Source organism: Myotis myotis, unplaced genomic scaffold, assembly GCF_014108235.1.
Source record: "Myotis myotis isolate mMyoMyo1 unplaced genomic scaffold, mMyoMyo1.p scaffold_m19_p_1, whole genome shotgun sequence".
In the NCBI taxonomy this organism is placed as follows: domain Eukaryota; kingdom Metazoa; phylum Chordata; class Mammalia; order Chiroptera; family Vespertilionidae; genus Myotis; species Myotis myotis.
In genome coordinates this window covers 12,794,161-12,806,278 of record NW_023416313.1, presented here as the reverse complement: position 1 = coordinate 12,806,278, position 12,118 = coordinate 12,794,161, and the positions used below count along the sequence as shown (strand labels likewise).

Sequence of the window (12,118 nt, the reverse complement as noted above, 5' to 3'; positions counted from 1 at the left end):
CTTTTTGCTTCAGATGTATAAGAGTCTACTCCAGCCAGCCAATGCAATGTGATCGAATTATCACACTTTTTTTGGACCATGGCACTATCCAGAGCAGTTAATTCTCCAAGCAAGATCTCCACTCCTTCCAGTCCAACATTCTCATCACTGTAATCAGCCTAAATTGGGACAAAAGATTGAATTGATCCTACCTTACTTCCATATGTAGGTCAGTTAACACCAGAGACCCCATCTCTCAGGTCATCCTTCATCACCCTATCATTCCTATAATTTGACCCCATCTCGCACCCCTTCCCCCACTCCTACCTGTAAGCCTTCTAGAATCTATGGTCCAAAATCAGCAAAATCCTCCCTTTGTCATCATTCCCTTCTGCTTCTCTGATTTACTCTAACTAAAATCTTGTTCTGCACTAAAGACACTGGATTCCCCATAATTTTATTAAATAGTGATTCATTTCTCTTCTGTACCCCTTCTACCACTGAAGCTAGAGGTAGGGTATACCTCCTGTCAATTTCTAGGTCAATGTCTCTTCTTCTCACCTAAACTCCCAGCTGTTAACTTAACTCTACTACAGATTATACTACCATTACTACCCTCCTCAATCTAGTCTTGGTCATAGACACTCCTCTTCATTTCTTAACCATTATAGTGCCTGGATCATCATTAGTCTTCAATATTGCATCTGCAATGATTCTTGATATTTTCAATATGCACACATACAATTATTTTATTACTCTGGCCTCTTGGTTTGGGGTTTCTTGACCTCACCCTTCTGTGATGAGTTGTGGACTCAACTTCAGTCACCCAATCTTCAGGACACTTCCCTAACTTCATCATCACCATAATCTCCATTTTAGTTATCCTTTCCTCATACCACACTTCCTCTCTGTGCAGCTTACTCATTCTGTGCCATGACTCAAACAATTAATAAGTCCCACAGAGACCAGTAAGCCATCCATCCTAGACTAATTCTTCTCTTGTCCTCATTTCCCCGCATACCCAAATTAGATCCCGTGGTTGTTTGCCATTAGGTTCAAGTCTTTTCTCCACTCTTCCTCCATCATGATTCCCTGGCTAAACCCCAACCTAAAATAAATTTAATATTACATGTTCTCTGCCTTCATCAGGGTAATTAAACTTAGCTGGAGAAAAAAAAATGCAGACATGCTCACTCATGTGACTTACAATCATTACTATGGCTCTCAAGAGGTTTTAAAGCTGCCTGACAATCCTACTACAGTTCCTAACTCTATTTTCTCCCCAATGATCCTTGGGGACAATTTTATTCCTTCCCTTTCATATACCAATCTCTTCTGCCTCCTTCTACTCCCCCATGATGTCCTCTCCAAGTGAACTGAGAAGACAGAAGCCATCAGAAGAGAACATCCTTTGTGTTCCCACATTTACCCTCTCCTTACCCCTTTCTCTCACTCTCATGTGTTTTTTCTTTAACTAGCACCTAAAAGTTATCTCAGACCTCTTACTTACGTAATCAATTTGTATTTGTTTGCATTCCATTTTTCTCTGTAGCAATGAATTCCCAAGATAGCAGAGATTTGTCTTTGTTTCTTCCTATAACCTGAGCAGAGCAGTGCCTGGCATGTGGCAGCATTCAATAAATATAAGCTAATTGCATAGCCATTGTGTTGAAAAGACACAACTCATGGTATGTAATTGCAAAACAACCTTAGTCTCCCATTGTCCTTTTAAACCCACTTTCATGGTACTAACTCTACCACAAATCTCTGCTGGACTTATGATTTCCTTTTTTGTCATCCTTCAGTATACCAATAGTTTCTTTGTGACTTGAAGTCACAAAACACTGTCCCAGTTCTGAAATGAAAATGTATAGTTCCATGTATCAATACTGTATATCTTTAATTAAAACAAAAGTTTCTTCCTCTTTGCCAGCTTAGACTTCTCCATAAACAAAATGCCTATGGTCATATGAGGTTGGATTGCCTTCTCTCTTTTGTAGCCTTTTCCCTTTTTCCCAGTTTGCCATACAATGTTTCTGATGGCTTGCCCCAAAACCCAATGCTGAGGAAAGTTAGAGAAGCTTAAAAGGAGGAGACGATGTCTTATTAGCTGACACTATTGTGTAGATCTGTCATTAGCTCTTTCTGAAGTTGTCAGATGTTTAGAATTGACTCCCTTAGAATGCTTTCCAGAATCATTTGGTGTCCTTCAATCGCAATGGGTCTCACCTGCAGTTTCAAAGGCAGGGTGAATGCATCTCTATTCTGGCTGACTCTTACCCCTTTCCTCCCACCATAGGAATCCAGTAATATCTCCAGCTTCTCTCTGGTTAGATCTGTTCACCTCTTTTGGACAAGACTTTAGAACACTCTGTGCAGATTTATTTTGCATATAGCTACACAGATTCATAAGAAATAGTTATTCTGTCTTCACCCAAACAGACTCTCAAGTGGCTGCTTCCCCATGCCCAAACTTGCCTTTGTTCTACCAGTTGAGCATTCAGTCAGCCAGCCCATCCATGTGGGAATTTGTCAGCAAACCTGATATGGTCTCCAAACAACCATATTCTAACAGTTAACACTTAATGTGGCACTTAATATGTGCCAACAGAATTTGAGCACTTCAAATACATTAATTTATTTAATCCTAGAATAGCCATTAGAAGTAGATATTTCCATCTTATAGATGCAAAACTGAAGTATCTCTTTTGGGGAAAGTCCTGCATGGCGGGTTCTAGCTCCACGTTTTGGATGTAATTTTTATTAACTTTAGTCTCAACCAAACCAACTGAACTCATTAACTCATAATTCTAGAATGGATCATTTCTAAGGTCCTTTTCAGTACTTATAACTTAAAAAGTTTAAACTTCTCCATCCTTCCATGTTAAGGAATACGAATAGGATTAATTGGTGGTGGTTGTTGTTGTTGTTGTGGTGGTGGTGGTGGTGGTGGTGGTGGCAGTAGAAGATTGGAGATGGATTTTTCTGGCCTAAATCCCTAGAGGACCCACAATGCGATTCTAGCTATAACTTCATAGTTCAGCAGAAGAGTAACACAACGTAGCTGATATGTAGTCATGGAAACATGGGAATCATCACTCTTCCTGGTCCTATTAACAGATGTTTAATTGACCATTCAAACTTGTACCAAATTGCATGCAGCAAATAAAAGCATGTGCCAGAGAGACTGGACATGAAGTCCTGTTTTTTGAGTTTTTTTTGTTGTTTTTTATTAAATATATATTTTAAAATCAAACTCCCAACTACTTATGTATTTCTGCCCCCATACAATTCCAACACTTCTCTATTGAAAGTACCTCAGAAGAGTGGGAAGCAAGAAGTATTAACTCCATGGAAACTAGTTGGAGGTTTTCTGATACAGGAAAAAGAGGCAATAACATGAATTTTATGACAGTATTTTGGTACTCCCTGCTGGGACATCTCCTGCGTGAAAGAAAAGGTACTTGGGAACTCATCTACGAGTTCAGAAAGCTACTTAAATTGGCTTCCTGAACTGTGGTCCATGAAGATTGCAGACTTTTGGTGCTATTTGTTAAAGTCCAGCTGAAGAGCATCACCATGATGCAGGGATAAGACAGTAAGGGAATATTAAAAGTTAGAAAGTTCCTGTGCCTCATATCTTGCATTTTGAAGTCTGTGCAGTATACTCAACAAGCAAGAGTCCCCTGTCTGCCAGTCTGTCTGTGACTGGTGAGGCATCTGCAAGCCCAGAATTAAAAGCCAAGGAGAATCCATTTGAGTAAGTAGGTAATAGTAAGGTGGATCCAGAAAGAAAATGATTACCAAGTCCTTGCCTGTCTGTCCCCACTACTGTGGTCTTTCCTTCATTCCATTGCAGTTATCTCCTCTTTTCTCTGCTTTCAGCCTTTTCTACTCCTACCTAAACTCAACTTCACAGCAAGGGTCATCTTTCTAAGATGCAAATCTGATCATGTCACTTCTCTGCTCAAAAAATGCTACTCCCTACTGCCTACAGGCTAGAGTCCAAACTCATTAACCTGGGAGTCAAGGCTTTTGAGGAGCTGGCACTGACCCACATTCTGGCCTTATTTCTCAATGTAATATCTCCAAACCCATCATGTCCTCTCCTCTGTGAGCCTTTGCACATGCAGCCCTCTCATCTAGATTTCTCTACAGTTAGGAGGGGATCAGTTGCCAGTAACAAAAAAACTCAGCTCAAATAGGATTCAACAATGAAGCATATGTATTTATTGGCTCACAGATTGGAAAGTCAAGAGGTCAACAGGACTCATATTTGGTTGAACAAATGGCTGGCTCATTGGCATGGCCAAGCGTCTGCTTTCTTGCCATCACTCTCCCCTGCCTTCTGAAACACTTAGTTCAGTATCTAGGAGACTCAGTTTAGGGTAACAGGATGAATATCAACAGCAACCAGGTCTGCATGGTATGAGGCATTTCTGAGGAAAGAGTCGTTCCCAGAGAAAAAAATGGATGTGGAATGAGAAGTAATAAAGGTAGAGTACAACTTTCAAGTCCCAGCTCCAGTGTTCCATCAGCTATTCCATCAGGGAGCACCACCACCTCATCTCCCAAGTTAAGTTGATGTTTTCTTCCTTCCTGCTCATCTGACATGTTATACATAATTCTTTCATTAATATTCCTATACCTCATGAAAGTCTTCATATGGGCCTACTATGTGCTATTTGATATACATTAACCTATTTAACACCATTAGCAAAACTTTAAAATACATATTAGTTTTCATGTTCTATGTATAAGGAAACTGCTCTGAGAGGTTAAATAACTCCCCCAAGGTCTCAAGGTTTCAAAAAAATCTCCAATTTCTGAGTTTGTATTCCTTGCTCTATATTATATAATGAAAGAACATTAAAAATACCATATAGCAGTCAGCAGAAGGATTTGTTGAATGAATCATAACAATCATCACATTGTGTTCTATTTATGGATCTCTCTTCCACACCAACAAGAAAATCTTTATAAAAAGGGATTGCATGTTATTCCCATTGAGAACCCTAGAGTGCCATGGCTTTAGAGACACACTGTGTGAGTTAATACCTGTGTCCCTTCACTTCCTGTAAGATTGGCCAAATTTCTTAACCTCACTGTGCCTCAGTTTTCTTGTCTGTAAAACAGGAATAATAATAGTAGCCACATCATGGAGTTGTTATAAAAATTGAATAAAACACAGAAAATACAAACAACTATACTTGAAACACCTTGAAAGGTATATTTGTCTCAATAGATATCACTTAAAAGCATTGTTATTAATCTTTTATCCTCTTAGGATAGTGCCTGGTACAAGGCAAGACAGTCAATGAAATATGATCACAGTCATGGGAAAGATCCTTACCCTGCAGAAAACTTAACTTTTCCTCAAGTTATCCCTACTGCTTTATAGCTCTAAGGACACAGAAATATTTTGTTAATCTACAAAGCAACCAAGACCTGGTTAACACTGAATAATGGTTTTTTGGAGTCCTGGATAGAACCCATGAGGTAGACAAAAAAAAAAAAATCTTATAGTTAGATGGAAATAAAACACGGTTTAGGAATCAAGAGATTTCAGTTCCCAGAGTGGTCCTTTTTAACTGTGTGAGACATTGAGGTGAACTCATAGAACTTGATGAATGTTTGAATGAGGGAATTGAGAAAGCGAGAAATTTAGGATCACTCACAGTTATTCTGATCTTGGCCAACACTACTATTACATTAGGCCTTGATTTTCCCATCTATAAAATGGGGTAGAGTATTATCAGTCTTCACTGGACTGTTCTAAGGGGTAGAGTATTATCAGCCTTCTTCACTGGACTATTCAAATGTACTTCACTTGTAAGGAATAGCACTCAATGGGAAGGAATCAACATAACTGTCTAAGCTGGGGAAGCAATTGTTTTAGTGTCCAAGAAGGCAGAATCTTGTACTTCATTTTAACATGATGAGAGCTGTGTAGTAGAGTGGGGTTATACTTGTATTTTAGAAACATTTCTCTGATTATAATTTGGATAAAGATTGTAGAAAGTTAAAAGTAGCAAAACCAATAAGGGGTTATTGTATAAAACTAAACAAAAAATAATGGGGGATTGGACTAGGTTGTAGCAATGGGAAAGAAGAAAATAAATGAATATGAAACATATTTGGGTAAAATCTATAGACCCTGGTGACTGATAATGTGGGGACTGATGAAGAAAGAGGAGTCAAGGATAATTGTTAGTTATTCTGATTTATGCAAGGCAGTGCCACTTTTTAAGATGGAAAAACTAAAAAAAAATCAGGGTTAAAAATAATTATTCTTTTCAGAAATTAAAATAAGACATAGACTTTCTTACCTGTTACATGATCTAATGTGGCCTTAGACATCATTATAAGGCAGTCATAGGATTTTATATAAATTATTATTGGATCTAGTCTAGAGAATAAATATGTGAAATTAACTGAAATGACACAGGGAGAACTTATCAAGTCCATGTATTCACTCAACCAATATGTCAGGCATTATTCTAGGCTACAGAATCCCTGTTGTGCTACAACAGTAAAGAAAAAAGAAGGTTCTTTCTCTTAGGAAGCTGACGTTAATTAGGGGGAAATATATAACTAGCAAAAACCAACAAAACAAAAAAACAAACAAAAACAGGAAATAATGAGATAGCAATGAGGATTCTTCAGAACATTAAGATAAGTCAATATGACAGAAAGGGACAAGGTATACTCTTGAAAGAGGTAATAGAAAGAGATGGTCTTTCTGATGGAGAAGCCATTTAAGCTGAGATCTAAAAACCAGGAGGAACCAGTATAACTCATATCAATGAAGAGAAAGAGCATTCTAGGTAGAGGAAATGGCTGATGCAAAGGCCCTGTGGCAAGAAAAAGCTTATATTGTTCCAACCAGTGGTAGTGTATGATGGGGAGAATGGCTCAAGAAACTGGAGATGTGGACAGTTCATGTGTTGCTTATAAACTGGGGCTTGGAGTTATAAATATTTTATTGCAGGTATGAAGGGAGACTATAAATGAAAGCCACTATGCTCATCTGGAAAAAAAAAAGTAGTTTGTGTGTTTAAATGAACCCTGGCTGCTGTTTGGAAAATGGATTATAAGGAGCCACAAGGAAAATGTAGTAAGTGTTTAGGTCTCAAGTCAAATCCATACTCTGCCTCCTACCTGCCAAAATGACTTGGGAAAGTAACTAAATCCTCGCTGACTTAGTTTCTTCATTACAAGAAGACAAATGCAATTAAGGTACATTGTACAGTCCTAGCACATAGTGCATGCTTCATAAAAGGTACTATTACTTAATATTTATATCATCAAGGTCACAGAAAACGTTGGCTCAATGAATGGGGAGGGGGACATTGAAAAAGTTTCCTATTCCATTGTGTTCTTTTCATTCTTGCTGGGGAGAAATATCCACCCTTCTACCAAAACTGTGTCTTTTATTCCCAGCCTGGGTAAAGCTGAAAGCAGTGGGTGGAAAACCAAGAAAGGAGGAAGGAGTGAGGGAATGCTGGTTTGTCAGAGTATACTGCATTTTAACACAACATAAATCACAGGGAACTTATTTCCTGCCTATTAGCATCACATCCTGCTCTCTAAGTAGTCTGCCCAAATCCCTAAATGTATCTAGACCATGCATACTCTTCATTTTTACTTTCTCTTCTCTCTGCTTTTCATTGAGCCCATCGACCCACATCATGTTCCCTCCATGGAAGCCACCATGCTCATCTGGAAAAAACATTAAGCTCAGTTTTGCCTGTCACTGGGAAACAGTTTCAGCTATTTGATAGGAAGATTGCTGAAGAAAAGCAAACCATGTTCTCTCCTCCCTTCCAGAATGGCTGCTGCTCTACCAAAATTAATGAAAGATTGCCATCACATGCATAAATGTTTAAGCCAATCAAAGGTTAGAGGATGCCTATCTGCTGTTGCACAACCTAATGCCAATCACAGACTCACAGAGTCCAAGGAAGGAGAGCAAATTAACAGATGCAATCATTAACTCTTTTTCCATTGTCTTGGCCAGATCTTCATACAATTTTTTTTAAATGTAAGTTGGTTTAAAATATTTTCCATGAGAAAATGTGAAGTCAAAACTCATCTTTTTCATAACTCACTGCTGTGTGTTGCTACATTTTTGGAAATTTAAATTTTTCTCAAAAAATTACTGTTAGGATGATCTATTTAATTCTAAAGTATTAACCCAAAATATCATCTGTTTGAGTAAAAGTAAAATGATACAAAATACTGAAGAGGTTTCAACTTTTAGAAAATTACAACCACTTCAATATTTTATAATATTTATATCATTTCCTGCCACTCATGAGGAAAAATATTTTTGGTTGGTACATTTACTTTTTAAGCACTATTTTATGAGCACCTATTATGCACTAGAGACTCCACTAGACTCCAGGGAGGAGCTATACAATGAGATAGAATGTCCTATACTCTTAGAGTTTGCATTATATTGGGGTGGGGTGGGGGTGCAGAGACTTGAAGTGGGAGAGGCTGAGGATAAACAAAAATAAATAAATAAGTGATCTGAACACGGAGCCTGAGAAGTACTTTGAGGCCTCAAAGAACCCAGAGGGCAGAGTGCTCAGAAAAGGGGGCAGTCCTTCCAAGGAGGTGATAAGGACACTAAAACCAGAAGGAAGAGAATAACACATTCAGGTGATGGGGGGAGGGGTGGCAATGTCTGGTAGTGATCACATTGCAATTAACTAGTTATTAATAATAGGAAAGGAGCAAAGAGAAGGGCATACATTAAAGGTATAGAATCGCCTGAGCAAAGAAGTTCACTCTCTTGGTTTATCTTGACACACTTGGCTCATGGCTCATACTTGGCTTCCTGGAATTCTCCCATCTGGTCCATGGCCATGCAGACCCCCCCACACACACAATGGACTAATGGATTGTTACCAACCTAATGCTGTCCTGGATCCAAACATGTAATGGAAACTCTGGACACTAGCTCTGATTTTAGCTACATTTCTACGGCTGGGCTAAGGGAAATGGGACTTTGAAAATACAGGGATTTAATTCCACACAAATAAAAATCACTCCTTCTTCTGTGTGATTCTCAGAAAATTCATTTTCTTTGATATAGCAAGGACTCCACCTCCAGCAACAACCAGAGGAGAGGAGGCACATTTCCCTCCATTAACAGTGGAGTCTTCTAGGCATTGAGAGTTGCAAATGCAAAGGCCCTGGCTGAAAAAGAAATGGGCATGTTTATAGATCACAAAGGAAGCCATAGATAAGGTGCCTAGAGGAAAGAAGTGAATGGAAGAGTGGATTTGCAAAGCCTTATAGGCCCCAAGAGGGTTATAGTCAAATCTAATCCATTGCCTTTGAAACAATGCATTCATTCTTGCCCACTTGAGCTTAATCTGATGGGAAAAGGTCTACAAATCTAAGGGGAGTTTTGCTTTCTCTTTCTTTGTGGGTTCTGTCCTATGGTTTATCAGATTTATCTAGGCAACATTTTATAAATCTCACCCAGGGTATCTGGCCTAATTTAGGCCTCAGACACATCTCACTTGGCCCATTGAAGAAGCCCAGCCTCAGGCTTCCAGCCACCTTCCTTGCCTCCTCCAACCTGAAGTTTTACCACTGCTGCAAAGTTAGCTTGTTAAGGTACCTCTGAATAGGAAGCTCCCCAAAGCTCAAATGCTGAATAAATAGTAGAAGGGCTCTCACAGTCCAATCACAACGTACATTTTTGTCTTCACCTCCTTCATTAGTTTCCTACAGCTGCCCTAACCAAGTACCATAGACTGGGTGGCCAAAACAACCAAAATTTACTGTCCCACAGTTCTCAAGGCCAGAGGTCTAAAATCAGGTGTTGGTTCCTATGCCAGCCCTCTCTCCTTGGTATGTAGATGGCTGTCTTCTCTCTGTGTCTCCTTATATCACCTTCCCTCTGTGTGTGTGTCCTAAATGTCCTCTTCTTAAAAAACACCAGTAATTTTGGATTAACACTCACCCTAATTACTTCCTTTTAACTTGATTACCTCTGTAAAGACCTTATCTCAAGTAAAATCAATTCTAAGGTGCTGGAGTTAGGATTTCAACATATACATTGAGCATGGCGGAGGGGGGGGGGGGCGGGCAATTCAATCCATAATGTCTCCCATTTCTCATATTCATCCTATATTCTGAACCTTTTAACACCCAGTTCCCCAAATCATCTGGGACTGGACTCCACTGGGTGTTTCTTTTTCCTTTGCACATGGAATTCTCTTTATATCTTACTCAGTTTGGTGAAATTTTATTCATCAAAAACATCAACCTCAACAGTGATGACCTATGTTAAGTCCCTTACCACCCCCAATACATACAATTCTACAAGTGGAAGAAATGGCCTTATCCACTGCATTTTTGTGCCATTTGTTCACACCTGAACATTACTTGTGTTTTATTATAATAGTTTGGGGCACTTCCATTCCCCCAAGAGAGAGCTGAGCTACTCCATGCCCTGCCTGTAACAGACCCTCAGTAAATGCTAGGTGAAACACACTGCATGGCATTGCTTTCATTCTTAATCTGTTGGTTTTCTCTTTAGAAACATTGTTGTTGGAGACCTTTGACAATGACAAATGGCATTATCAAAATAATGATGGAGACAATGTGATGGATCATGTTGTCAGACTCTGCAGTTTCTTTTATATATGAAGTATTGATCAGCTGTGTGATTGAAAGAAAATAAAAGTATTATCCATCCAATGAGTGATAGGACTAGACAACCTTGAAGCTCTCTTCCACCTCTCACATGTTATGACAAAAATTTTCGTTGGATTTGAATAGCTCTTTAATTGCAAACCCATCCCATCCCTTACCCCATAAATGATACTTTATTACACATATTTTAAAGGTGCATTGAAACAAATAATAATCCAAATAGTGAGCCCTTGAATAAAGGTGTCCTATGATCAATTGAATCTGACTAAAGCTAATTTCAAATCTCCCTCTTTTTTATTAATGTGTTTTTATTGATTTCAGAGAGGATGAGAGAGGGAGAAATAGAAACATCAATGATAAGAAAGAATCATCAAATAGCTGCTTCCTTCATGTCCCCTACTGGGGATCAAGCCCACAACCCAAGCATGTGCCCTGACCTGGATTGAACCATTACCTGCTGGTTCATGGTTCAACACTCAACCAGCAAGCCACATTGGCCAGACCCAAATCTCCCTCTTAAAAATGACAATGATGTCAACAGATTAATACTTGGAAAAATGCACTGGCAAAGAAGATTGTTTAAATGTTTCAACATTTCTCCTGTGTATTTGATTATAGATAATATAGATAGATAGATAGATAGATAGATAGATAGATAGATAGATAGATAGATATAGATAGATATAGACATATAGATATATAGATATGTAGATATAGGTACATAAATACATGTATGTGTCTATATGTGCTTACATATATAATATATAATAGATAAATTTATAAAACATTTATCCATACATATATTTATATATAATTTATTTTTATGTGACCCAGGCACGAGACAGCTCTGGCCACCTTCACAGGTATCAGCTAGGATGAACTAAGGACTGAGCAGCTGCTTTTCCCCTGACTGATATAAGACCAACACCAACAATCAGGTGTCTCCTTGCCCATTGCCAGGGCTATTTACATCTATCTCTTATATAAAAGGCCCATGGCCGTCACGCTGTAACACCGTCATGACCAAACGAGCAGCGGCTTTCACAGTGTGCGGGGTGGGGCACGAGCTACTAGTGGTGGAGAGCTATGAGCGGCACAGGTCTATGAGCGGCGAGGGCAGGGCAGCAAGCTACGAGCTGCTATGGTCTGGGTGGCCAGCTGAGGCAAGCAGAAGCAAGCTACTCGTGCACAATTTCATGCACGCTGGGCCTCTAGTATTATACATATAAGCCTAAGAGACCAACCACCTGGCCAATAGCTATGACATGCACTGACCACCAGGGGGCAGATGCTCAACACAGGAGCTGCTGAGCTGCAGTCACTTGGCAGCAGGTGATGCACCTGATACCCAGAACCAGAAAGGAGGGAGCCCGATTCCTGGGTGTGTCACCCGAGAACTGCCCTCTCACAAATTGGGACCCCACTGGGGATCTCAGAGTCGGTTTCGGTCCGATCCCCACAG

The 12,118-nt window shown here is 39.4% G+C and overlaps 1 pseudogene; it reads right to left on the bottom strand.

Moving 5' to 3' along the window:
- Positions 1–11,477: 11,477 nt before the first annotated feature.
- Positions 11,478–11,621, bottom strand: LOC118662174 (annotated as a pseudogene).
- Between the last annotated feature and the right edge of the window lie 497 nt (positions 11,622–12,118).